Here is a 27,904-nt window from a genome sequence, read left to right as displayed (position 1 = left end):
TCTCTTAAGAGTGACTTGTAGTTTTCAGAGTATAAGTTTTTCACTTCTTTGGTTAGGTTTATTCCTAGGTATTTTATACTTTTTGATGCAATGGTGAATGGAATTGTTTTCCTGATTTCTCTTTCCATTGATTCATTGTTAGTGTATAGGAAAGCTACAGATTTCTGTGTGTTAATTTTGTATCCTGCAACTTTGCTGTATTCCGATATCAGTTCTAGTAGTTTTGGAGTGGAGGCTTTAGGGTTTTTTATGTACAGTATCATATCATCTGCAAATAGTGACAGTTTAACTTCTTCTTTACCAATCTTGTATTCCTTGTATTTCTTTGTTTTGTCTGATTGCCATGGCTAGGACCTCCAGTACTATGTTAAATAACAGGGGGGAGAGTGGGCATCCCTGTCTTGTTCCCGATCTCAGAGGAAATGCTTTCAGCTTCTCGCTGTTCAGTATAATGCTGGCTGTGGGTTTATCATATATTGCCTTTATTATGTTGAGGTACTTGCCCTCTATTCCCATTTTGCTGAGAGTTTTTATCATGAATGGATGTTGAATTTTGTCAAATGCTTTTTCAGCATCTATGGAGATGATCATGTGGTTTTTGTCTTTCTTTTTGTTGATGTGGTGGATAATGTTGATGGATTTTCGAATGTTGTACCATCCTTGCATCCCTGGGATGAATCCTACTTGGTCATGGTGTATGATCCTTTTGATATACTGTTGAATTCTGTTTGCTAATATTTTATTGAGTATTTTTGCATCTACATTCATCAGGGATATTGGTCTGTAATTTTCTTTTTGGTGGGGTGTTTGCCTGGTTTTGGTATTAGGGTGATGTTGGCTTCATAGAATGAGTTTGGGAGTATTCTCTCTTCTTCTATTTTTTGGAACACTTTAAGGAGAATGGGTATTATGTCTTCTCTGTGTGTCTGATAAAATTCCAAGGTAAATCCGTCCGGCCCCGGGGTTTTGTTCTTGGGTAGTTTTTTTATTACCGTTTCAATTTCTTTGCTCATAATTGGTTTGTTTAACTTTTGTGTTTCTTCCTTGGTCAGTCTTGGGAGGTTGTATTTTTCTAGGAAGTTGTCCATTTCTTCTAGGTTTTCCAGCTTGTTGGCATATAGGTTTTCATAGTAGTCTTTAATAATTCTTTGTATTTCTGTGGAGTCTGTCATGATTTTTCCATTCTCATTTCTGATTATGTTGATTTGTGTTGATTCTCTTTTTCTCTTAATAAGTTTGGCTAGAGGCTTATCTATTTTGTTTATTTTCTCAAAGAACCAGCTCTTGGTTTCGTTGATTTTTGCTATTGTTTTATTCTTCTCAATTTTGTTTATTTCTTCTCTGATCTTTATTATGTCCCTCCTTCTGCTGACTTTAGGCCTCATTTGTTCTTCTTTTTCCAGTTTCAATAATTGTGATGTTAGACTATTCATTTGGGATTGTTCTTCCTTCTTCAAGTGTGCCTGGATTGCTATATACTTTCCTCTTAAGACTGCTTTCGCTGCGTCCCACAGAAGTTGGGGCTTAGTGTTGCTGTTGTCATTTGTTTCTATATATTCCTTGATCTCTATTTTGATTTGTTCATTGATCCATTGATTATTTAGTAGCATGTTGTTAAGCCTCCATGTGTTTGTGAGCCTTTTTGTTTTCTTTGTAGAATTTATTTCTAGTTTTATACCTTTGTGGTCTGAAAAATTGTTTGGTAGAATTTCAATATTTTGGAATTTACTGAGGCTCTTTTTGTGAGCTAGTATGTGGTCTATTCTGGAGAATGTTCCATGTGCACTTGAGAAGAATGTATATCCTGTTGCTTTTGGATGTAGAGTTCTATAGATGTCTATTAGGTCCATCTGTTCTAGGGTGTTGTTCAGTGCCTCTGTGTCCTTACTTATTTTCTGCCTGGTGGATCTATCCTTTGGGGTGAGTGGTGTGTTGAAGTCTCCTAAAATGAATGCATTGCAGTCTATTTCCCTCTTTAGTTCTGTTAGTATTTGCTTCACATATGCTGGTGCTCCTGTATTGGGTGCATATATATTTAGAATGGTTATATCCTCTTGTTGGACTGAGCCCTTTATCATTATGTAGTGGCCTTCTTTATCTCTTGTTACTTTCTTTGTTTTGAAGTCTATTTTGTCTGATATTAGTACTGCAACCCCTGCTTTCTTCTCACTGTTGTTTGCCTGAAATATGTTTTTCCATCCCTTGACTTTTAGTCTATGCTTGTCTTTGGGTTTAAGGTGAGTTTCTTGTAAGCAGCATATAGATGGGTCTTGCTCTTTTATCCATTCTATTACTCTGTGTCTTTTGATTGGTGCATTAAGTCCATTTACATTTAGGGTGACTATTGAGAGATATGTACTTATTGCCATTGCAGGCTTTAGATTCGTGGTTACCAAAGGTTCAAGGTTAGCTTCTTTAGTATCTTACTGCCTAACTTAGCTTGCTTATTGAGCTGTTATATACACTGTCTGGAGATTCTTTTCTTCTCTCCCTTCTTATTCCTCCTCCTCCATTCTTCATATGTTGTGTGTTTTGTTCTGTGCTCTTTTTAGGAGTGCTCCCATCTAAAGCAGTCCCTGTAGGATGCCCTGTAGAGGTGGTTTGTGGGAAGCAAATTCCCTCAGCTTTTGCTTGTCAGGGAATTGTTTAATCCCGCCATCATATTTAAATGATAGTCGTGCTGGATACAGTATCCTTGGTTCAAGGCCCTTCTGTTTCATTGCATTAAGTATATCATGCCATTCTCTTCTGGCCTGTAGGGTTTCTGTAGAGAAGTCTGATGTTATCCTGATGGGTTTTCATTTATAGGTGACCTTTTTCTCTCTAGCTACCTTTAAAACTCTTTCCTTGTCCTTGATCCTTGCCATTTTAATTACTATGTGTCTTGGTGTTGTCCTCCTTGGATCCTTTCTGTTGGGGGTTCTGTGTAATTAAATGGTCTGTTCCATTATTTCCTCCCCCAGTTTGGGGAAGTTTTCAGCAATTATTTCTTCAAAGAGACTTTCTATCCCTTTTCCTCTTTCTTCTTCTTCTGGTACCCCTATAATATGAATATTATTCCTTTTGGCTTGGTCACATAGTTCTCTTAGTGTTGTTTCATTCCTGGAGATCCTTTTATCTCTCTCTATGTCAGCTTCTATACGTTCCTGTTCTCTGGCTTCTATTCCTTCAATGGCCTCTTGCATCTTATCCATTCTGCTTATAAATCCTTCCAGGGATTGTTTCACTTCTGTGATCTCCTTCCTGACATCTGTGATCTCCCTCTGGACTTCATCCCATTGCTCTTGCATTTTTCTCTGCATCTCATCCCATTGCTCTTGCATTTTTCTCTGCATCTCTGTCAGCATGTTCATGATTTTTATTTTGAATTCTTTTTCAGGAGGACTGGTTAGGTCTGTCTCCTTCTCAGGTGTTGTCTCTGTGATCTTTGTCTGCCTGTAGTTTTGCCTTTTCATGGTGATAGAGATAGTTTGCAGAGCTGGTATGAGTGACCGCTGGAAGAGCTTCCCTTCTTCTTGGTTTGTGGCCTTCCTCTCCCCCTTCACAAGGCGCTGGGTTCTTGCAGGTGTGGATGTGGTCTGGATGTTGGCCTGTGTCCTCTGGTCTCTATTTTAGGAAGAGTTTTCTTTGTTATATTTTCATAGCTCTATGTGTTGTTGGGAGGAGATTTCCACTGCTCTACTCATGCCACCATCCTGGCTCCGCCCCTGCTCTTATTCTTAAAACTGGAAAATATCCAATCTGGAAGGAGTCAGCAAATAGTTTCTTCAACCAAGGGAATCTTCATTGTTTAAAAGTACATAAATACAATATAGTGAATAAGAGTCCAAATTCTGGAGGCAAACTTCATGGGTTCAAATCCTGTGACTATCACTTGCTGGATGAATGCCTCTGTTTTGTACCTTCATCTGTTAAATGGGCACATTAATAGTACCTACTTTATAAGGTTGTCGGGTGGTTTACATCAGTCAATACAGATAAGCCCTTAGAACAGTGCTGGACACATCATAATAGCAACTGTTAGCAATTATGAGATGTCCAATGTGTCCTAGATCCTCTGTTGCCTGTCTCTGTCAGATATTTACTCAAAAATTTAAAATAGAGAAGTTTCTATTGCAGAACACTAAATCCATACTTCAGGTTTAATGTCTTTGCTGACCAGTTATCTAGGATTAACCCAGATGCTTTATCTTGCCAAGGTAAACTTACTCAGCATTTAAAAGGAAAAGAGAAGCATTCAGATCTTAGAATAGGTGCTAAAACTAAATGTAATGTGACATAATCATTACACCACAATCCTTGTCCAATTGTTATTTAAATCTACTTACTATACCATGATCTTACATGGTGCTGAGCAAAAGTATATTTTACCTGGCATTTAATTTCATAGAGCCCATGCATGCTAAATTTGATACTTGTGCACAAATTTATGTAAACAGATATGGGAAGGCCTGCATTAATTATAGTAATAATCATAATTATAATATAGAAAGGACCAGTACAGAGATGCAGCATTCTGAATCAATAAACATTTATAAAATATTTATGGCAGGAGCTGCATACATAGAAGTATGTAAAGCTAGAAGCACAATTTAATATTTAGTTGTCTCCAGTGTGAAATATTTAACTGTGAATGTTTTTATTGAAGAATTTTTAATTATAAGACAAAATTCTAAATGAATTTGAATCAAATATTTGTAGGCTTCTAAAGCTTTCCTGCATAACTGTAGGGGTCCATTGGCCAGAGCTTTAAAAAACCACTTAAATTATCCAAAAGTCCCTTCTAAAATTTGAAATTTGTTTTACATAGGTTAATTAATGAGCCCTAACCCAACCCCTCCTATTTTGGTCATTCATCCAGTTACACTGGCTTTTTGTTCGCTATAAGGCAGGCCTATCTCCAAAATAGCAAATGGTTCTTACTTTAAGACATGCCGTAGAAGGTAGTCCCATTACATGCTATTACTGACTCCACTTTGAAAGGAAATTGTCCTCACTTTCAAAGTTTCTGAACTGAAATTGCAGGGTGAACAAACTTGTATATTTGCAAACATTTGTGTGACTTAAGATTCTCTCAAGACCACGCAACTAAAATTTTAAAATACATTGAATGAGGTTGATTTAAGACTGCATCTAACATCAGATTCCCTCATTTTCAAATTTCATGTATTCACTGAAACAACCTCTTTCAACCTGGTGATGGTAAATATTACAAAAATAAACTTACAAAGTAAATTTATGGTGATGTCTACATCTGTTGTTTTTGATAGACACAGACCTGTCCTTCCTGTTTGGGGCAATGACCTTAGTGAGGTTCTGCAGCTAGGAGAGAGCAAATATTGGGAAAGCACTTAGGAGCAAGGAATAGAAACTCAGTGGCTTGAACAAAAATGAGTTTATTTTTCTCACATAACAAGAAGTCAGGAGGTAGGGGGAGCCAGTGATGGCTTGGCAGTCCAGTGATACGTGCCAGCATCTCCATGATTCTCTCTTCCTTCCCCTATGGGCACAGGAAGGCTGATGTAGTGCAGCCAGCATGTTCACCTTCCAGAAAGGAAAAGGGGCAAGAAAAGGACCTACCACCTTTGTCCCTTCTATAAGGAAGGCAAAAGGTTCACAGACAACTCATGCAGGCTTCTGCTTACATCTCACTAGCTAAAACTGTCATCTGCTCGCTTCCAGCTCAGGGAGACTAGGAAAGTATCTAATTTCCTTCAGCTTTATAAGCAAGGTGGGCAAGAGAAATGAGGTTAGGGATGGATGCTGAGTCAGTAAGTATACAGTATCTGCCACAGAGGAAAACAAAGATTTCCCAAGTTACCTTGGGTAAATGGTCCCTTAGGGGCCACCTATACAATATAGGTAGGCTTTGAGGAATTAATAAGTAGGATACCCAGGAACCCATTTGAAAACATTTGGTTAATTGCTGATGATGCATCTGACACTCTACTAGCAGCTACGAGGTCTCAGAAGTTTGGCTGTGGAGGCGTCTCTCACCTGAAGAAGGAAGAGATGAGCTTCACAAACCAACTCTTCACAGTGCTAAGGAATCATGGGAAACTCGCAACCTCCATTTTTTGAATAAACAAAAGAGGCTGACCTTCAAGGACACTTGAAACTCTAGAGTTCTCTGATTTTGTATAATCATTTATTAAGATGTTCTCTGTCCCTGCTTCAATGTCACTGTCAGCAGCATGTAATGACCCATATTTTCCTAGTAGCTTAAGCTGTCATTGTATTAATTTGACATGATGGGGGCAACCAGAACATTGCATGGAAATTATATTTTAATGGGAATCAGTGCTACAAGATCCAGAAGCATGGACAGATGGTAGAAGCTTGGAAAAGACAGGGAAAAGTCAACATAAATAGAGAATAAAAATTTAGAACTTGAAGCCAGCATTAATTAGCAATTAGAGACATGAATTTTTATCCTTTTAAGATTCTGTCAGTGGTTAGACCCACTTTCAAGAATGAATGGCATGCAACCTCAGGTGCTTACCATGTAGTGACCAAGTAGACACATTCCTTCATATGTTCATAATCTTCAATGAGCACCTATTCTGCTACAACCACTATAGGAGGTTGTTTGGATATATGAGATAAGCCTTGCTCCCTTACCTTAGGATGCTTCTGCCTACTGGAAGAGATGGACACTTTGACAAAAAGTTTAAATTTAGTGGGACAAATTGCCATAATAGAACTGTGACCCGAGTTCAGGGAAAAACTGAGAAATCCAGGTCAGTTCCAACCTACGAGGCAGCGGGGGCAGAGGGTGGTGGAGGAATGGGAGGCGTCTTCTCAGTCAAAGGAAAGATAACCTTTGAGTGGTAGGACAAGTGCAAAGCCATGGAAATATGTTTGGAAATTGCATGTGTGGATAAAGTGAAGGTTCCTGTGGCCAGGATTCTCACCTGGCCCTGGTTGGCTAGCTCACTACACACGTTGTGTGGGTAACACGTGGTTATTGACTCTATGAGGAGCTCCTCCCAGTGCTCTGCATGGTGACATGGTGGCGTGGCTGCAAGGCTGAAGGAGAGTAAAGATGAGACTGGAGTGGTGGCAGCATCGAGGACAGAGACTGAGATGGCTGTGGAGGTAGACAGGCCCAAAGGCAGAGACCAGCTTGCTGCATGCAGACTCGCTCTGAGTGGATGGGATTCTAGTAACTGACCTGCCACGGTGGGAATAAAGTTGGATATAACCCTTCACCCTAAGAACGTTCCATTGTCATTCTTTGGTCTCATTGAATCCATAGTGAACTTGTCCGGGGCTGAAACTCACTGGCAAGACAGCATGCCATTTCGTGCATCTTTTAGAATACAATGTAAGTGAGTGAAGTAATAAAAGTGAGTGAAGAACTTGGAGAGTTTAACTCATCTTAGTTGTCTTCCATACAGAAGGATAGGCAAGCATATTAAGGCAAAACTGCTGGATGTTGGTTTTTCTTGATTTATTTTCACAAGCAGCTTTTATTTCTACTATCTGTGCCCTTTATTACAGGGGCTCAAGCCTGGGAACTACTCATCCCATGCTCCTTTAACTCCAGGGTTCTGAACTGCATTAACATTTAGTCAATGAGAAGCACTTGCTTAAAATTTAGAACTGGGGCCTTGGAAGCAAGGTTTGTGTTCGGGCTTTGACAAAAATGACGATTTGCAAAGGTCTCAAGGAACCCTCTCACCTGCCATAGGATAACTGTGATCATCAGTGGTGGTTTCTGGCAATTTCCTGACCCGGATAGCAGCAGCAACTCCTTGAGTAGGGGGGCCACACCGGCAGTGGTAAACCTAAAAGCTAGTAGTGGCTTCCCCTCACTTTCACAACCTTCATTTTCCCAACTGTTTGTAAGTACCCAATCCCCTCTATTAAATCTCTGTGCTTGAAATACCAAGAACAGTTTCTCTTTCCCTGACTGTCTCTGACTGATACTATATAAATATAAATGAAGGTAAGCGACAAAATTATCCTTATGGGCAGTTAATACAATTGTCCATATAGAAAATTTATAGTTAGATTTTAGAACTAAAAGGAAAGTTGTCAGAGTTTCTAGATACTAAGGCTAAAATATTAAAAAGTCAATTGCACAAGTCACAAACCTAGATGTCATCCTGGATTTTTTTCCTGTCACCTACCACATTGAATCGATCACCAAGCTCTATTGATTATACCTACTCAATATTTCTAAACTGCATCAACACTCCCCTGCCTCTACCCTAATCCAGACCACCACCATTTCCCTCTTAAATCACCAATGTAGTCCATTCAGGCTGCTATTTTAAAAATACCATGAACTGGGTGACTTATAAACAACAGCAATTTTTCCTCACAGTTCTGGAGGCTGGGATGTCCAAGGTGAAGGTCTGGTGAGAGCCCAGTTCCTGGTTCATAGATGGGCTGCCTTTTCACTGGGTCCTGACCTGGCAGAAGGGACTAGGGAGCTCTCTGGGGCCTCTTTTATAAGGCCTCTACCCTCATGACTTCCCAAAGGCCCCACCTCCAAATGCCATCACATTGGACATTAGGTTTCAGCAATAGAATTTTGGGGTGACACAAATATTCAGTCCATAACAATTACCGTAACAGCCTCTTCACTGGTCTTCTGGATGCAGCTTCAATTTCTTAACACCCTCACAGCATAGCCAGGGGGGTCTTTCTAAAACACCACCTCAATCCAGGCATTCTCCTGCTTCAAAGCCTCCTCAATGCTCTTTGGAATAATTCCAAAACCTAACTATGGCTTTCAAAGTCCTGTATGTCTTCCCCGATCTACCTTGTTCACTTCATTTCTTTCTACTCCACACGTGTCTCTCAAGACCTCTAGCCCTACTGTCATTCTTTCACATTCTCAAATGAGCCTTGTCATAAGCAATTATCTCCATCTGGGACATCACACCTTTCTTCTTAGCCCTCCATGCTCTTTAGTTCCTAATTAAACTTCAGGGATTAGACCTCATTTCCTCCAACTTTGCGAACTAGGCCGAGAGACCTGCCAGGTGCCCTCGTAATGCCTGGGCCTCCACCCCACCATGGCGCTGGCCATACTTTATCGTTATTGCCTGTCTAGCTGTTGTTCTCCATCAGCCACTTGGAAGCTCCATAAATGCCAGAAGCATGTATATCATTTATTTCTAGTGCTGACACACTGATGTAGCCCATTAAATATTTGCCAAAAATAAACCCCTCCTGTAGGCCCTTTCAGATGTTGGATTGAAGGATGAGGGGGTGGGAAGGGCAGAGACAACCATGGCCCTGCTGGGGTGTCGCCGTCCCCCACAGACCACTGCAGAGGACTGCAGGGAGATCACTTACAGCTCAGTACCCGCCGGTTTGAGGTGAGGGACTTGACTAGGGCACAAAATTTAGGGAGGTACCAGAAAGCTCAAGATAAAGAATATATATATATATTTTTTTTGTGAGGAACATAGGTTTTATTTTATTTATTTATTTATTTATTTTTATTTATTTATTATTTTTTTATTTTTTTGAGAGGGCATCTCTCATATTTATTGATCAAATGGTTGTTAACAACAATAAAATTCAGTATAGGGAGGTCAATGCTCAATGTTCAATCATTAATCCATCTCAAGTCTAATTCTCGTCAGTCTCCAATCTTCTGAAGCATAACCAACAAGTTCTTACATGGTGAATGAATTCTTACATAGTGAATAAATTCTTACATGGTGAACAGTACAAGGGCATTCATCACACAAACTTTTGGTTTTGATCACGCATTATGACCTATAAACAATCAGGTCAAATATGAATATTCGTTTGATTTTTATACTTGATTTATATGTTGATCCCACATTTCTCCCCTTATTATTATTATTATTTTTATTTTTAATAAAATGCTGAAGTGGTAGGTAGAAAACCTATTTTAGTGCTGTAAGAGGGCAAATGTAGATGATCAGATGATCAGGTGTGTGCCTATGGACTAAGTATTAATCCAGGCTAGACAAGGGCAGCAAGACATCCACAGATGCAGAAGATTTCTCTCAAAGCAGGGGGGTGAGGTTCTGAGCCTCACCTCTGTTGATCCCCAAATTCTCACCTGATGGCCCCCCTGCGACTATGCCTGTCTTAGGTTGTTCCTCCCTTGAGGAATCTTACCCGTCTCTGGCTAACCAGTCATCTTCCGGGGCCATACAGGGAAATGTAAAGTTGGTAAGTGAGAGAGAAGCCATATTGTTTGAAATGTTTAGCTTTTTACTTCTTTGCAGATTTATGCCCTGTGGCTTCTATGCCCAGCACTTGTCTCGAGGTATCTTTACCACCTGGAGGAATTATGATACTCGGTAAATTCGATATGAGGCACGAATTCTATTTAAGGGTTGTAATTAGGAAGAAAGAAGAAAAGCTACAGATGTAGCATATGGAAGGAAACATGGGAGGATTGATTATTTCTCTGACATATCTTCTTGTAGAGTACCTTAAGTATGTATAGGTTTTAAACTACTAACTAATTTGCACACACATATTAACATAATAGGAATACGGTGACATAAACAAAGCAAATCTATAATTACCATCCATCTCCAGTGAAGCCAAGAAAACCATTTAGGCACCCTAGGCATTTGTGAAAATTTGTCTATGATATGATGGATATTGTCCAACTGTACTTGAACAGTCTGAGAGAAATCAGACAAATTAAAGCAGCCCATTTCTGGGATCTGTTCACATCCCATATGTTCTTTTAACCATAGATAGTCTATAGTCATAAGATTTTGGAGTGCTACACCTTGCACCCCTCCCAACTCCTGGTTGAGTTCCAACAGTACAGATCCGGTCAAATTCGTTGTCTCACTGTATGCACATGCCAGCCTAGACATCTCCCTCCTCATTCCTATGGCAAGTCCAGGAGACGGTGGGCTGGATGCAGCCATGACCGCAGCATCGCCCGGATCCCTGTGGAGGCTTTTTGATAATCATCCCCCGGCACAAGTCCTCCAGAGAGTGCTGATGCCAGAAGCTCCTCCTCATATCGTATCTTAGTTCATTTTCTGGGTATCCAAGCTAGGCCTTGATCTTCTGCATAGACATAAACAGACCCTTTGCCCACACTTTGACATGCCCTCTATATCACTGTGCAGAACTCATTGGAGGTCAGCACACAGTAACTGCTTTTTTTTTTTTTTAAGATAAAGAATATTTTAGTAAATGTGAGAATCATGTTAGAGCTGGAGGCAAAAGAAAAATCAGGAAAAATGCTGATCCTATTACTTAAAATTTGTATATTTTGTTCTTCACAGAGTTTTTGCATTAATTTTGATTTTTTTAAAAAGTATTGATCAAAATAGTATTTATTTTTCTGATTACTGAGGATTTCTTGACATGCTTTTAAATTTTGTACCTCAAGTTCATCCTTCACCTAACTACAGTCCTGGCTCTAAAATACCTGTAAGGCGTTTTGCCAAAGCCTGATGGGAAGGCTTTTTCTGTTTCCATGTTCAGTATGTGTGTTGTTGATTGTTTTATTCCTGGCTTACTAAAAAAAAAGATTAGGAATGGTTGTTGAAGTTTAACAAGTGCTTTCTCACCATCTATTATGTAGTACGATCACATTGTATTTCTCCTCTAACCTAAGACTGTAGTGAATTAAATGGATAACAATAAGAAAATTTCTCCTCAATCTTCTGTTATCATATATAAACAATAAGCCTATCTATGTATCAATTATTTTCTATCATTCGGACTATATCCTTATGTCAAATCCCTTAACATTCTCACAAATGGAAACAATGTGGGTTACCATTTTATTTTAAACTTTTCCCAAATGAAGCACTTAAAAAAAAATGCCATTATCAATAGCAACGGTTTTCTTTCACAGGTGGCCTGGGGAAACGGGCACATTTCCGCTTCCGAGGGCCTCTCTTGTTTTCTGTCAGTCTGCATGTGAGTGAGGGGCCGCCGCAACTGTCAGCTCTGTAACTGTGAAGCCTGATGGGAACTTGCACTGTGCTTCATGGGAGACAAATAAAACTCTCCACATACGACAGGATTCTGTCAGAGGCATTTACTCTTGCAGAACCCCCGACATGTCTGTGTGCTGCGCAGAAGGAAAGATGGAGCGCAGGGATGAGGAAAGGCAGACCACGTCTTCTCTTCCTACCTTGGCTGAGCATGCGGAGTACAGGCTGTTTGGTGATGAACGCACAGAGGGCGGCTCTAGCTCTTCTCTCTTTCTTTTCTAGGAGTATCTGTTGACTGCTGATGAATTAGGTCAGTGGGAAGTCCTGAGAAAGTAAATGAAATCACGCAGGAGGAATGCGGACAGAGGCTGGGGAGGTGGGCTGAGACTCCCATGTGAGCTCCGTGAGAGCAGGGCCTCGCCTGGCTTCGGGCTGCATCTGCCTCACTGAGGTTAAGGCCCAACCCAGGAGGACTCAGTAAATACCTCACAATGAATGAAAGAACAAGGCACAAAATCCTGCCAGACCCCACATTGAGGACTGAGATAAGGAGAGGAACATGAGGAGTGATCAGACAATCCAGGGACATGGTGTCATGAATGCCAGGGAAAGAATGTTTTGAGTGGTGGGGAAAGAATGTTTTGAGTGCTGGGAAAAGACAACATTGTGTTAAAAGTTGTAGCAGCTACAATACAGTCAATCGGCAGTAGAAAAGAAAAACATCACAGCAGTGACTTAAAAAGCAAGGGTTTTGATCCTGTTGTTGTTTGGTACATGGCAGGATGTTGGAAGGGGCAGCGGCGTCACAATGCCATTAGAGACCCAGCTCCTCTCTCTCTCTCTCTGTCTGCTGTTCACAGCGTGTTGGACAAGGTGGCTGCTGCCCCTCCAGGGCCCGTGTCCACTTCCACAGCAGATGGAGGGGGAATGGGCACAAGGGTGAGGGGCAGGCCAGCTGAGTCTGTCCGTTTTTCTCAGGAACACCAAAGTTTTCCCAGAACAAGTTTTATTTTCCTCTCTTTCTTCTCTTTGATGAGATCTAGGTCATATGATCAATTTTAGATCAATTCCTGATCAATAGTTTTGAGGTTCCATCACTGTTTTAATCAGATTCATTCTCTGTGGATGAGGAAAGGGCCTCTTCCTGAGATCACAGAGTCTCTGAAAAAAATGGGATTCTGCTGGAGAGAAGGAGGGAGAACTCAGGCTGGGTAGGTGTGCGTCACAGAGGTGACCTTTGAGAAAGACTCAGAGAAGATGGCCTGCATTATTCGTGGGGCCCAGTGCAAAATGGGAATTTAAGAGTCCTCATTTTATTCAGAATGTATTAAGTATTTCAAGACTACAGCAGTGCAGCATTAAAGCAAGCATGGGGACTTTCTGGGTGCAGGGCTCTGGGTCACTGTACCCATCTCGTGTCCATGAAGTCGCCCCTGGACCAAAGCCATCCACTGAGCTGGGCATTTGGGAGACCACTGGTCATTTCAGGTGAACTAGGAGGGAGGGGAAGAGCCCTGAGTCAATAGAAGGCGAGGAAGTAGAGATGGCACCAACACTCCCTAGAGAAAATAGCCATGGTGTAGTAGGAGAAAGCTGGCTAAATAGGGAAGGAGCGAAGAGAGTGGGCTGAGGCTGCCTGTGCCCAGCAAACTGCTGCCCACACAGGTTCTGTCTCTCTCTCCCCAGCTCTCATGGGAGACTTTCACGTAGGGCAGGTAGGTGAGGGGTGGGGCTGAGAGCTCCACCCAGCCTTCCTGGAGGTACATGCCACCGAATCCGGTCATGGAAGCAGAGGAGAGAGCCCTGGGTCCGAAGAGCTACTCGGCTCAAATCCCAGTTCTGCTAGGGAGTAGTGAGACTCTCTCACTGTCCACAGAGGAGAGCAAAACAGGGTTCATATGCGGGGGGCTTGCTGCAAAGGGAAAGCAGGGCTGTTGTCCTTTGAGCAAACACCCTCGCATAAGGCCTGGGCATCCCCCTCCAGCGCTACTGACCCCAGCCCCTCAATACTAATTTTAAGAAGGGGTGTCAATTTTAAGAGATTCTATAATTACATAATGATGCTGTCAATACCAGTGGTGGGTGGGCTGGTGCAGGGAGGGGAGGGGAAGGAAGAGGTAGATGAAGGTAAACCCACTAGGTTCGCTCCCATCTCCCCCTTCCCAACCACTGGAGACTTGGGCTCAGGGTTTATGCCACTCGGTGATGTGAAGAGTGCTTTGGTGATGTCACCCCCATCAGTGCCAGGACATAAATTTCACTTCCCAGAAGGTGCAGCAGACAGTAGCTTCTGGGCAAACAGTGACGCTAGCAATAAATATTGGCAGAGGAGAGAGACCTTTAATGGAAAAGCTTTGTGAACCTAGAGTAGCCAGGCTGTAAATCCCAAAAGAGAGAGGGACTTAAAACTTTAGATAAGAAAATATTCATCAGAGGCAAGATAAACAACTCCAAAGCCCATCTGAAGCAATCAGCTATTAAAATCTAAGTATTAAATAAAAACCCCATCTAACTGAGGTAAGAAACCATGGAAATGAGGCAGGAGCTCCCCCCTCTGTGGAAAGAAAACTCCCTAGTTCAGGCTCAGGGCTCAGTGGCAGGCCAGAGCAGCATGTCATCCCTGAGGACAGGGAAGCAGAGCCTCCGCCCCTGGGCCAGGAAGAGGGGTGCAGCCTGGGAAAGCAGCAGCGTCAGACCACACCTGATGGCGCTTACCTGATGGCTGCAAAAGCTGCAAGTTGGAAGGGAGGACAGAAGAGTTCATCTGGAAAACAGAAAAAGAAACATCGCAAGCTTATATAAAGGTCAGAAGTGTCCCCTAAATATGGCTTGTCAACAAAATACATTTGGAAATTGAGTTCTATGGTATTTTAAGGAATTTAATGGGAATTTCATTTTATATTCTCAGCAGTGAGTTCACTTCAAACACTGACTGGTTGCAGGAGGACAACTAAGGCTTGTCTTCATCCTGCAAGATGTCTGGGCATCTACTGCTTTGGAACACATTGATTCTTCTCAGAAGGTGATGCCGTCATCTAGGGACAAAATCTTGGTCTACTTGACTTAGGACACTGCAAGCCACTCCGTGACTGGCCACAGTCAAGCGCAGGCCCATGGCAGAACTACATGGGGGAAGATGGCAGGACTCCTAAGGTGATGGCACGTCCACAAATTCCTAGGCCCATTCTTTTGGAATGTTTGCACTCGGGGTATTACTCTTATTGTCCCCATTGTCCCTTCAAATGAGGAAACAGAAGTTCAGAGAGGTTAGGTGACTTGCTTAGGGTCACATAATCTGGGGCCTCTTGTTTCAAATCTCAAGCTTTTGTCAATTCACTACAAGGCTGTGCCAAATTCCAACTCAGCATGAAAAACTTTTGTGGGAATACCCCTCCGGAACAAAACATTGAAATATGTACAGGGAGGTGTGGAGATTCCTTGGGGTTCCCAGTGGACCCTGACACTAGATCCTATTCTAGAATTGGCCCCCAACAGCTGGACAGGAGGAGCACCCTCCTAGGTCTGGAGCCCACCTTTCCCAGGCCGGGTGCTGGTCTGGGGAGAGGGTGGTGAAGGAGGGTGCCCAGGCTATGGGGTGTTTGCCCCGACTGCAGACCCCGATGCAGCCCATGAAAAGTGGGCCTGAGAATCGTCATTGCAGAGGTCTCACAGGCAGGCAATGATAAGGCAGGCCTGAGAAGCTCAGTGGAGGACAAGGACCAGGTCATATTCATCTTTACATTCCTCCTGTGCGGCACATGTGTGACATTTGCAACCCTCAACGCTTGTTTACTGACTAATGAACAAATGAACTTTGGATAAATACCCGTATCTGAGTCATGGCTCTTCCACATGAAGGCCACGTGACTATAAGCAAATCCCCAAAGTTCTATGGACTATAGTTTCCTCAGTGAGGTGAATTATCCCTCATGGTGCTGTAAGGAATGAATGAGCAGCCTGATAAATTAAAATGCACTAAAAAGTGTAAAATTCCAGGTGGAATCATTGCTAACAGTAGAAATCCTTTTCCTGACCCCTTGCTATATTTTTTGCTACCCAGTCTCTCTCTCAGCTTCACACTAATTTGCGGCCTCCCACCCTGGCCTAATATGCACTGGCGTGATGGGGGGTGGAGGAGGCAGAAAGATAAATCAGCCTCAAGTTGCTAACAGTCTACACATCTCTCTCTTACCTAGAAGCAGCAATAGGACTAAAAGTGAGTCAGCAATTACCCTGGCAACCTGGAGACTGGCTGCCTCACACCTTGGTGTCCCAAACAGTGGCCATGTATTAGGTAGGTCGGTGAGTGTGTGAGTGTGTATGTGCATGTGAGTGTGCATGTGCATGCATGCACACATACCAGGGAGGAATGTGGGTTATTCAACTGTTGAGGCACTGCACATCCCAATGGCTATTAGGAGACCAAAATGTGAAAAGCTATGCTTACTGCCATTGGAAACCAGAAGTGGCCTTTTTTGATACATTAGACCAGGGATCTGTAAACTATAACCCAAACACCAAATCTGACCTGTTGCCTGTTTCTGCGAGCTCATAAGGTAAGAGTAGCTTTTACATTTTTAAGTGGCTAAAAAATCAGAAGAATATTCCATGACATGTGAAAGTTACATGAAATTCAAATATCAGTGTCCATGAAATAAAGTTTTATTGGAACATCTCCAGTCCTTTGTTCACATATAGCATCTGTGGCTGCTGTAACTGCTGGAAGAGATGGCAATAGAGATCATATGGCTCCCTAAGCCCATATTTACTATTTACTTTATAGGGAAATATTACTATTGGACCCTTTATAGGAAAAGTTTGCCCTTCAGTTAAGCAAGCAGGCCTTCAATTCAACACATTTTCAATGCTATGTCTCATGGCTGGCTCTGGGCTCATCCCAGGGTGGCACCCTGATGAATAAAGTGCTGCCTCTGTCCCTGGGAGGCCCAAGGTCTAGTAGACGAGCACTCAGATTGAACACCTAGTTCCTGGAGGCGCCAGATCCATCCTGGGACCCCCAGTTTGCATAGAGATTCCAGTTTGAGATAATGTGGCTCCTGCAAGGGGCCCTAGCCACTCATGATACCACCGAGGGCACAATTCCAGAGCAGCGAGAGCTGATCCCTTGAGGTGTAACCAGTTGTCCTGTGAGTACCTGGGTGTGGGCTGGCTCTCAATCCAGGTGCCATCCTGCCCCAGCCTGTTCTGCCTGCCTCTGCAGACAGGTAGGGGAGACCCAGCGATGACAGGCAGGAGTCATCTGTGCCAGATCTCCAACAGTCCGTGGGGCACCCGCCCTCTGTGTATCGCTGTTCCTTTAGTGAATTGTTTTATTGTTTTGCTATTACTGCTTTACTGTGGGTACTGCATGCACTCTGGTCCCTCCTGCTCTCCCTGCCTCCCTTGGACGTGTGGTGTCTCCTTCCCAAGGTGGACTTGCCAAGGCTCTCCTGATGCTACCTTTGGTTAGAGACTTCTCACAGTGGGCAGGGACAGGGCCAGCAGCATTTAGCACCAAGCAAGAAACGGTGACAGCAAAGGAGTGAATGATAAAATAATGTTTAAAATGCCAGCAGCCTTAGTGTCAGCCTATTTATTGGAGAACTAAAGGATCCCTCAGCTAAGTGTGAGGAAGAAAGTCTACACTTAAAGGTTATACAGGCCAAGGGGCCCTGTTTCTTTCAATGCCCAGCACACACACGGTGCTTGTTTAATGGGCTCTATGAACTGACCTCAAAGGTAATGGGTGGGCCTAACTTGGGTTTTGAAAATGAACCTTAGAAACTAAGAACATGAAAGAAACTCCTCTTGCTGCTGAATGGCAGGGACATGAGATGAAGAAAGGTCCCAAAGGAGAGAAGGGATTCTGACTTCCTTGAGTTCATTTGTAAAAGCGAAGGGCTCTTCTCTAGAAGCCCTTCCCCACAGTCTTCTGCAGCGAATTAGCTAGAACTGGGTTTTCTACCCATTCCTCATAGAATTGCTGGAAGGGGGAATGCATTCTCAGGATGGACTCGGATGAAATGCACTGACTGGTTTCACTCTAAACTCAACAACCACTAACCTCAAGAAGGCTCTTACTGCTGCCTTGCAACACACCTTATATCCCTAAACTACTGCTTCTCCAATTGAAGCTTGTAGCCAAGTCAGCTGGAGGGCTTGTTAGAGCACAGAGGCTTGGACTTGGCACCAGAGTTTCTGATCCCGGAGGTCAAGAATGGGGCCTGACTTAGAACCTCACCCTTCCTGTTTTGAGAGAAATCTTCTGCATCCGTGGATGTTTCGTTGCCCTTGTCTAGCTTGGATTAATACTTAGTCTATAGGCACAGACCTGATCATCTACATTTGCCCTCTTACAGCACTAAATTATGTTTTCTACCTTTATCTTGCATCTACCTACCACTTCAGCATTTTATTAAAATAATAATAATAATAATAATAATAATAATAATAATAATAATAATAAGGGAGAAATGTGGGATTTACATATAAATCAAGTATAAAAATCAGATGAATAATCATATCTGACTTGATTGTTTATAATTCATGATGCATGATCAAAACTGAAAGTTTCTGTGATATGACTGCCCTTGCACCATGTAAGAACTTATTCACTATGTAAGAACTTGTTCACCATGTAAGAACTTGTTATGCTTCAGAAGACTGGAGACTGTTGAGAAATAGGCTTGGGGTTGATTAATGACTGTGCATTGAGTCCCCTATACAGAATTTTATTGTTGTTAACAACCATTTGATCAATAAATATGAGAGATGCCCTCTCAAAGAAAGAATGGGGCCTGAGAATTTGCATCTCAGACAAGTTCTCAGGTGACACTGATGCTGTGGGTCTCAGGACCACACTTTGGGAACTACCGACCAATCACTGGCTCTTACTGTCCTAGACATCATCAGCCTCTCCCGTTTTTTCATCAAACGTCTAACCTGGACCTCAATCTCAACTGAAATCTTGCCCAATTCACTGAAAGCAGAAGACAGCCCACTCCCACCATCACGTCTAACACTGTTCTTGGGCACTTTGCTTTCCCCATTACTAAGGCTCACCCACCAGGATCCTGTTTAAGGCCATCATTATATCTGTGCACTTGACCTTCTCTCCCCCATCCAAGGACTTCACTCCAAAAAATGTTCCTTCACCAGCAAACATGCTCTGTTACTTTCCATCCTAAAACAAAACAAAAATTAACAAAACCCGCACAAATTCTCTGGACCCTAATCCCTCCTCCACCTCCTCCACCATTACCTCAATTGTTTCCTTTCCCAGCAAAATTCTTAAGATCTCTCTACTCACCGGCCCCCTTGCTTCCTTTCTTTCATTCTCTCTTGAACCCCATCCAATCCGGCTTTTGTTCCCACCTCTCCATTGAAACCGCTCTTGTCAAGGTTAGCGAGGACTTCCTGGTTCCTAATTGCAGGATGAAGTCTCAGTTTCCATGTTACTCAGCCTGTTTGCAGCATCTGGCACAGCTTGTCGCTGCTCCCTTGGAACGCTCTCTGTTGGCTTCTGGCCATTGCTCTCTCTTGGTTCTCCTCCCTTCTCTCTGGCTGGGTTTTTGCTGAGTTTCCTTCATTTCACTGACCTGTAAAGGTTGGAGAGTCCTGAAGCTCAGATCTCTCCATCTACACTCTCGCTTTAGGTCATTTCCTCTCGCGTCAGGATTTTTAATGCCACCTATATGCCATGACCCCCAAATTTATATCTTCAGCCTAGATCTCTACTGAATTCCAGACACATGTAGCCCATGGCAGGCGTCTCCAGATATACAATGGGTATGTCAAAATTAGCATCTCCAAACCCGGTCTCCTGCTTCTTCCCCAGCAACACAACTCACATGTTCACCAAGTTTTTCTTCTGACTCATAGCAAATGGAGGCTTCATTCTTCCCGTTCCTCACACCCAAAGCTTGGAGTTATCCTGGATTCTACTCTTTTCTCTCACACGTCCCACCCAAGCCATCAGCAAATACTATTAGGTTTGCCTTTAAGTGTATCCAGAACCCGATCCCTGATCACAGCTTCTACTGATGATTGGTCCACGCCATCTCATTTCCCACCTCCACTGTTACAAAAGCATCTTAACTAGTCTTCCTGCTTTTTCCCTTGCCTCCCAGTCTCCCACCCCCATCTATCTTCAAGGCAGCCAGCCAGAGAGATGCCATTAAAATGCAAATCAGACGATGTCACTCTTCAGGTCAAAATATCACTTGGAGCAAAAGCCAAAATGGTTACAAAGGCCTGTGAGGGATCTGGCCCTGGATGCATCTCTCACATTACCTCCTACTCCCCTTCTCGCTTCTCTGCAGCTGCATTGGCCTCCCTGCAGTTCCCTCGCCACACCAAGCTCCTGCTCCCCTTTAACTTGCTGTGATTTTACCAAGAGTTCCCCTCCTGCAGAAATCTCTGGGCCTTGTTTCTTTAGGGTTCTGCTCAAACTGTCCTGATTAGTAAGGCTTTCTCTGACATCCCTAAATGAAATGGGAATAAACCTATAGTCTCCCTTCCACCCCAACATTTTCTCTTACCCTTTACCTGCATTAATTTTCTTATAGCACATATTACTACCTAACACATTATATAGCTATTTGCTTATCATATATCTCTGCCCCTAGAATGAATGCAGTATGAGGGCAGGGAATTTGAGCCCATAGTGGGCACTCAATAAAATTTGGAGAATTAAGTAACAAAAAGGGGAGACCCCACAGTAAAGCAACAAATTGGGAAATAATTTATACTTTGGACTCTTATGAGTCAGATTAGTGGTATTTAGTTCTACAGAGGCCTATCAGCTCTGTATTTCCAGACTGAGCTTCTGCATCTGCGAGGCCAAGAAACAGACTCTGGGCTACATTATCCCTCTGTGGGTGCTTGTCATCCTGCGAGACCAAGTCAGCTAGCTGCCCTCAAAGGAGCTCCATCTCCTCTTAGAGTTCTCAAGTCCTGGGTACTTAGTATTTAAGGAAACTTGGGGAAAATTATCTTTCCAATGTAGGTAATCCCTTCCTGATTGATCAAGTTCACAAGCACTCATTTTTGTACATTGTTTTTCTTAAAGCTGGCCACACACACATACCCACAAAGAAACCTACCTGGCATAGTTTATTCCTATCCTTTCCTGCTACAAGATAATGCAAACTACCTGATTTGCCAGGTCATCTTGATGACTGTGTCTAGTCATAGTCTAACTACCGACATCTTGATAAGAAAATTGATTTTTCTTTCAAGAGGCTTCACTCACTCTTTTACTGGCCTGGACGTGGCTTTCTTCTTTCCTGTGAGCCAAAGCTTTTTCTCATCCTCAGAGAATGGTGTTCTTTTGTTAAAAATAGAAAATATGCATCCTGAGAAAATGACAAGAATTTCCACAAGGAATTGTCTCTCTTGGAGCCTTGCCAGCATGGCATTTAATCCATGCCTGCACTGCTGAAAGAGCTGAAGTGACCTCCCCAGGTGTTTTTTCTCTTCTATGAAAGACTGCTCTTCTGGTTTGGGAACAATCCAATAGATACTGAGATTGGCTATTGGAGACAGTGGACGTGAGTCAGGGCAGCAGCCTGAACCACGCTTCACTCCTCCACTGAAGGAGATTAAATGGATTTACCTGGAGAAAAAGCTAAAGCAGGAGGTGTGGGCTGCTGGAAGGGGTCAGGAAGACTTTCATTATCTTACCAATGGTAAGCATAGGTGGAACTGGTTTAGAACAAGTCACCTGAAAATAAGGCCAAATTCCAAACCCACTGGGTGAAATGCTGACTAGATCATTAACTCTCCACAGTGGAAAGAGGAAGAAAAAAACTCCTTAGGCAAGAAACTAAGAGACAGTTGGGGGCATTTCGTTTTGAGGGTAGCAGACCAGTGTGAAGGAGGTAATTAACACCTGCATTGAAAATAGCAGCTTCATCCAGTCTGGAAGTGGGTCCAAGGTTGTGAAAAAGGCCTGGGGCCACCCATTGGTAGGAGCCAGGAAGGAAATTTAAAGTAGCAGGTACTCCTGATACTTGAGTGATTAGAGTTTGCTTCCCTTTACTTGTGCTTGAGTTGGGTATTTCAATATTTTTTAACAGATGTAGAACTAGTAATAGGTGAAAGTCCTTCATAAACTGCTAAAAGGCTTTTACAAAATATATTTTGTTATCTAGCTTTATTATCCAAATTCAGAGTTCATGTGTTAAAATGCTCAGGTGAGTTCACGTGTTACAGATGGCTTAGAGCCCCAACTCTGGAAAGTCCTTATAGCTACTATGCCTGGGGACCTCTGCTATGGTGCCATCAAGATTCAGGTGTCTAGGAGGCATTAACACTCAGAATTTAACTCAAGAGTAGAGCTTGTTAAACTGTACTGTGCCTTCGGATTACCTGAGCAATCTTGTTAAAATGCAGATTCTGATTCCCTGGGTCTGGGGTGTGGCTTGAGACTCTTCATCTCTAATAAGTTCCCAGGCGCTGCCTGTGCTGCTGGGCCAGAGACTGACCACACTTGGAGTAGCAGGGTTCTGGGCTAGGCAGTGTGCAACCTTAGTTCTCTTTCCAGAGAGAGAGTTTCCAAGGAGGTGGATTCTATGTGTCTCTGTTTAGATTGACTGTCTGGAGCAATGGCTCTCACAGTATGGTCCAGGGACTAGCAGCAGGGGTAACACTGGGAACTTGTTAGAGATGCTGATTCTTGGGCCCCTTCCTGACGGTTTCTAAACCAGAAACTCTGGAGGTGGGGCCTGTAGTCTGTGTTTTGATAAGCCCTGCATGTGATTCTGATGCCCACTAGCTTTGAAAACCACTGCTCCAGCACATTAAAATCACCTGAGGAGTTAAAAAAATCAAGATCTGGGTCCCATCTCAGAGAAACTAACTTAGTAGGACCCAAGGATATTTTAAGGGCATCCACGGAGATGCTAATGTGCAGTCAGCAATGAGAACAGCTGGGTTAGAAACAAGTTCATTGTGCTCACGTAGGAGAGTTTGCTGTAAAGCATCTCAGTGAACCCACCCCAGGCCCGTGTAGGTCTGGATGGCTATCTGAACAGTGTGCCCCTCGGATCTCCAGGGTGACCAGGTCAGAGTGTGTGGACAATGCATAGTTGTCCTTCTCCTCAACCTGGCACTCAGCCTCATCTCTGGCTATCCTCTCTCTCTTTTTGTTCCCTATGTGCTCTGGCTAGAATGCTGCCTGCTCTATTGTCACCTATAGTTTTACTCCTTTAAAGGCCTACATCAAACCCAGATCTTCAGAAATCCCTTCATAACCCACCTCGCCAGATTGGATTTATCCTTCTATCAAATTCATGGCATATTTCTGCAGTTTTTATTTTCCTGTATTAGCTACTTTCTTCACTCTTCCCTTCCACTGAATTGTAAACTCTTGGACACTAGAAACTTGTAACTTAACTTTGTATTGTCCTCCTTCAGTATAAATGCCACACTGTGAATTTAGTAGGCAGTCAGTAAGTATCTAATTGAATCTGGGGTCAGACACTTGGATCTGAGCTTGCCTTTGGAATTTGTATCTGGGAGCCCCAGATTCTCGAATTTCTCTTGGTCTCTCTTATATTACCTGTAAAATTAGAATGTTGAACTAGATGATCTTTAAGTTCCATCCAAACCTCAGATTCTAGCCTTATCCCTAGAAAAATAAGTTTAAACATGAAGTCTGGCAACACTGAGTGTAGTTGGCCACTGGGTTAGAGATAAAATTTTAGATCAAATTCTCCAAGCCTCCTCCCATAGAGAGGTGTGGTCTATTTCCCATCCCGTACTTCTGGGCGGCACTGTGACTTGCTTCTGACTATAACAGACTGTAGCTGAGGTGACACTGTGCCTGTTCTGGGCATGAGTGCCTGAGGCAGGGCTGGGGTGAGGTAGGGTGAGAGAGGGTGAGGAAGACACAGGGAATGCTGGACTCCAAAGAAAGCTCTTTGATAGGGTCTAGCAGTTTCCACTTGATGTGTCCTGGAACGCTTGTTCTGAGAGACCTGAACTGTTATGTAGGAAGTCTATATGTAAGGCGAAACTGGGCAGAGAGGCCTTGAGTCTATGGAGGGAAGGAGCGCATGGAGTCCAGCCTTATAGCCACACTGCCAAGGTGCAGGGTGTGTCAGAAAAACTGTTTTGGGCCCTTCAGATCAGAAACCAACCAGGTGAATACCACTGAGCATTCCAGCTAATGCCACCTAGAGCAGGAGAATCATCCAGCTGAGCCCTGCCCTCATTTCTGATCCTCAGATTCACACAACCTCACAGAATGGTAAATGGTTACTAAGTTTAGGGTATTCTCTTATGCAGCAATAGATAACCAGGACACTGTGTAAATAGCATTATCCCTGTTTGTGAAATTCTGTGCAGTTTAACATGCAAATATGTGGTAGACATTAGAGAAAATACATACAAATACACACACACATATGATAAGAGCCTGTGGAAGTGCAGGAGAGTTTGTGCTATTCTCACTGACTGAATTCTTGAATCAATTAAATGGCTTGTTGATATTTTTCTAGAGCAAAATGCACAGCCACTACAAACAAGGGCCTCTTTGAGAGCTGTGCTCAAGGCCTGTGACATAGCTGTGAACAGCGCAATGTCAGGACTTGTTAAGTGGCTGTAGAAAGAGCCAGGGAATTGTAGTGAAAGTTAGAGAAGGTGGAGCCCTTACAAAAGAGGGCTTTGTCTGTTCTTGAACAGTGTGATCACTTCCTCAGGTGAAATTTTCAATTTAGAAGAGATCTGCAATTTGGAAAGGGGGATTTTATTCCCTCCTCTCTCCAGCTAATTTAAACCTCCTCTGGTCCCAAGGGAGATTTTTAGTGCAGTATAAGGACACCTTCAGAATCACAGTCTCTTTTTCTGAACGTGCCTCTTATGTAAATGCTGCATCAGATAAATTTCTCTCTGCTTTACACTTTTAAAACCTGCCAAACAGAAACACAGAGAAAGACACCTTGAAAATACTTTGGGTTTCATCTATTTTCTGTTTTTACCTCAGACTCCCACATTTGTTTTTTTTATCCTGTTCTTCAAGTCAAAGATATTTTAAAACCAACCTCTGTTGAACCGGGGGAGAAAAAAAACACTGAGAAGATGATTCCTGTACATTGACGTTGCTCCTAAATACCAGAAATACAAGGTACTTCATAACGATCTAATAATCCTCAAAACACCGCAGTGAAGTCAGGTGGCCAGAGCAGGGGAGTCGAGGGACATTTAAAGAGGCCCCAGATGAGACCCCTCTCCCCACTCCCCTCCATGCCAAGGGCTTCTGAAAGCGGCACCGGGGAGAGTGAGGAAAACGGCCTGGCCCTAGGTCTCTTTCAAGAAGGTTTTCTTTTTTTCCTGACTCCCTGCCACCTCCATACCACCTGCTCCTAGGTAGCTGCGGCCACAGAGTTTGCATCTGTGGCCCACCGGGGAACCCCATACTGCAACTATCAGACTGTCACATGGCACCTTAGTGTATTGATTTGTTTACATCTATTTCCCCACTTACAAACATAAGCCGAGGAGGATCATACATCTCATCACCGTATACCTAGACACAGAAAAAAAAAAAGAAAAGAAAAATACACTTAATGAATGACAGATTGAGTGAATGGGTTTGAAGTCCAGCCCAGGCACTTACTAGCAGCATTTCCTTGGGCAAGTTATTTCATTTCAAAGAAAACCATGGTTTCCTTCTCTGTGATGTGTACCCCCATGGTAGCTGTGAGGAGTAACAGGGTAATAACATTTGTGAAGTGTGTGGAGAATGTGCCAGGCACACAGTAGGTTCTCAACAGGTTTCAGATGCTCTTCTTCCCCAGACCCACCTCCTAGAGCCATGCGCACTGATGGAAGGGGCTTTGCCCACGTGCGGCTGGGGCCCCCACAGGCCTTGCTGCGCCAGTCCTGCTCCACATTCTTGGCTGTCACTTACATCAGTTCCCTTAAGAACTTGTCCTTTAACATGAGGCTGAGATTCTTTTTTAAAGGCAAATCTTGGGGAGAGACAAGCCAGGGACCACCTCAGGCTGTTCCCAGTCACTGAAACCTCAGTGTGAACTAGTCCCAGAGCCTCTCAGACACAGTAGAGCTGAAGTGAGGTAGGAGGGCAACTGGGTGCCTGAGCAGGGCTGCTGGTGGGTTAGGGAGAGAGGGTGAGGAGAACACTGGTAAGAAGGAAATGTTGGGACTCTGAAGAAGAGAAACCAGGAGGGCTGCCTGGTATGCAGGAAAACATTGCAAAGTCAGGGAGATCAGGTTCAACTCTGAGCTTTCCTGCTCCTGCAAGGGTGACTGTGAACAAGTTACTTAACCTCTGTGACCTGTAGTTTTCTGATCTGTAAAATGGGGTTAATACTAGGTAATATAGGGGGCACTCTGGGGATAAAGAGTGGCTATGTAAAAAGTGCTTAGTAGATGGTCGATGCTCACGCGTCAGGGGCCCCCAGGGGCCGGAGGGCCAGCAGGACTGCGCGGCTTGGCTCTACCGCTGGGCAGTGGCCTCTCTGCGGCCCGTCGGGACTGTGGCCGCATTTTCCTTCCCTCGCTTCAATTTCTCCGGCTCTGCTCTTGGCCCGGGGCCAGCTGTGACCACAGTGACAGCCACCTGAATAAATTATGAGAGAAGCCATCTTCTCCATCCCCAAATCCCGAACCGGAGGCAGAGGCGAGTACAACAACATTTCATTTCCGCGGAGGCGCTCGGCCTCAACCCCCGCCCCAGGAAGGACACGGCGACAACAGCCCACCATTCACCGGAGAGCCGGCAGGAAATCCCCGGCTGGCGGGGCAACTCCGCGGGCGCGGCCTCCCCCCGGGCGTCACTAAAACCAGGCCGGGCTCCCTCCCGCTGCGGCGAGTCTCCAGCCCCGCCGCCTTCTCCTCCGCGCCCGCCCCGCTCCGCAGGTGCCCGAGCTCCGGCCTCCGCCTCCCCGCCGCTCCTCCCCCACTTCCTTCCTCTTTCCCTCCTCTTCTCCCCCTCTCTCTTCCCCACGTTCCTCCCGGCCCTCCGCTCTCTGCTCTCCCCACCCCGACGGCCTCCCGGGTCTGGACACCTCCCCAGGGGAAGGCTGTGCCCCCGACAGCGATCCCAGCACCCCGCTGACCTTTTCTCCCTTTGCAGTGAGAAGGAACTGGAAAGACATCTCCGTCGCTGGCCAGGGCTGGCTTGTCCCAGTCGGCCTGCATTGCGCTATACCCGGTCCCTGGGCCCTTCCCCTGGGCATTCCACAGCCCGGGAACTGCCCTATGTGCCCAGTCTAGGCTGGTCCCGGTAAACTGGAGACTCGGTGCTCTCCAGATACCACCTCTGAGAGCCATATGCTGGGGGAAAAGCGAATTGTAACAAAGCAAAGCCGCCTTCCCTTCTGCCAGCTTGCTTCTGGGTACAGACACAAGCCGATAGGGCTCAGATCATTCAATGCGCCCAGCTGGGGAGGGGGCAGCAGCGCCGGGCCCACCCCTGAGGTGGGACTGGATGGGGGCGACCCACACTGAGACTGCTTGTCATTCTGGCATGGCTGGGCCCCCCAGAGCAGAGCCTTGTCCAAAACTGGCCCTGCATTCTGGAAACTTTGACATTTCCTCCCCTGTAGAAATGGGCTTCACAATAGGTCACATTTCTCTAGGAAACAAAAAAGAATTGTGATCTGAATTGTGGAAAGTATTTACTTAAAATCTTCCTAAGGGTTATCTTTAGAGCCTATGTCTGCTGGCCTTCCCACCAGATTCAAACTCTAGAGGGGTCTCTGCTCTACTGACTGTTGTGCCCAAAGTCGCGAATCCCAGAAGATCACCAAGGAGCCAACACCGATGCAAAAGCAAAGAGCCTTTATTCGAGCTAGCTCGAGCTCAATCTCTCATCTACACCAAGGCAGTGTAGCGAGTTTCAATACACAAGGGTTTTATGGGGTTCTAGGGCAGTTGGTGGGGTGATGGTCATGGCTCTGGCTGATTGGCTGGATCTAGGGGTAGTTGGTGGGGTGATATGTGGTGGCTCTGGTCAATTGGCA

General features: G+C 44.1%; 1 long non-coding RNA gene across 2 annotated transcripts; it reads right to left on the bottom strand.

Annotated features, from left to right (window-relative positions):
- Positions 1 to 10,830: 10,830 nt before the first annotated feature.
- LOC140848954 (uncharacterized) lies at positions 10,831 to 27,570 on the bottom strand. 2 transcript variants are annotated; one of them, XR_012130290.1, is made up of 7 exons: positions 26,642 to 26,920; positions 26,325 to 26,499; positions 25,402 to 25,443; positions 19,222 to 19,510; positions 18,979 to 19,095; positions 14,628 to 14,676; positions 10,831 to 12,236 (listed from the first exon to the last, which is right to left on the bottom strand). It is a non-coding gene; the product is annotated as an uncharacterized lncRNA (long non-coding RNA). The 2 variants fall into 2 exon arrangements; XR_012130289.1 differs by lacking the exon at positions 26,642 to 26,920 and adding an exon at positions 26,999 to 27,570 and having other exon boundaries at positions 10,832 to 12,236.
- Positions 27,571 to 27,904: the final 334 nt, after the last annotated feature.

This window comes from Manis javanica, chromosome 4 (assembly GCF_040802235.1).
Source record: "Manis javanica isolate MJ-LG chromosome 4, MJ_LKY, whole genome shotgun sequence".
Classification (NCBI taxonomy): Eukaryota; Metazoa; Chordata; class Mammalia; order Pholidota; family Manidae; genus Manis; species Manis javanica.
The sequence above is the reverse complement of the archived record's forward strand: the minus strand, read 5'-3'. Positions and strand labels throughout refer to the sequence as shown.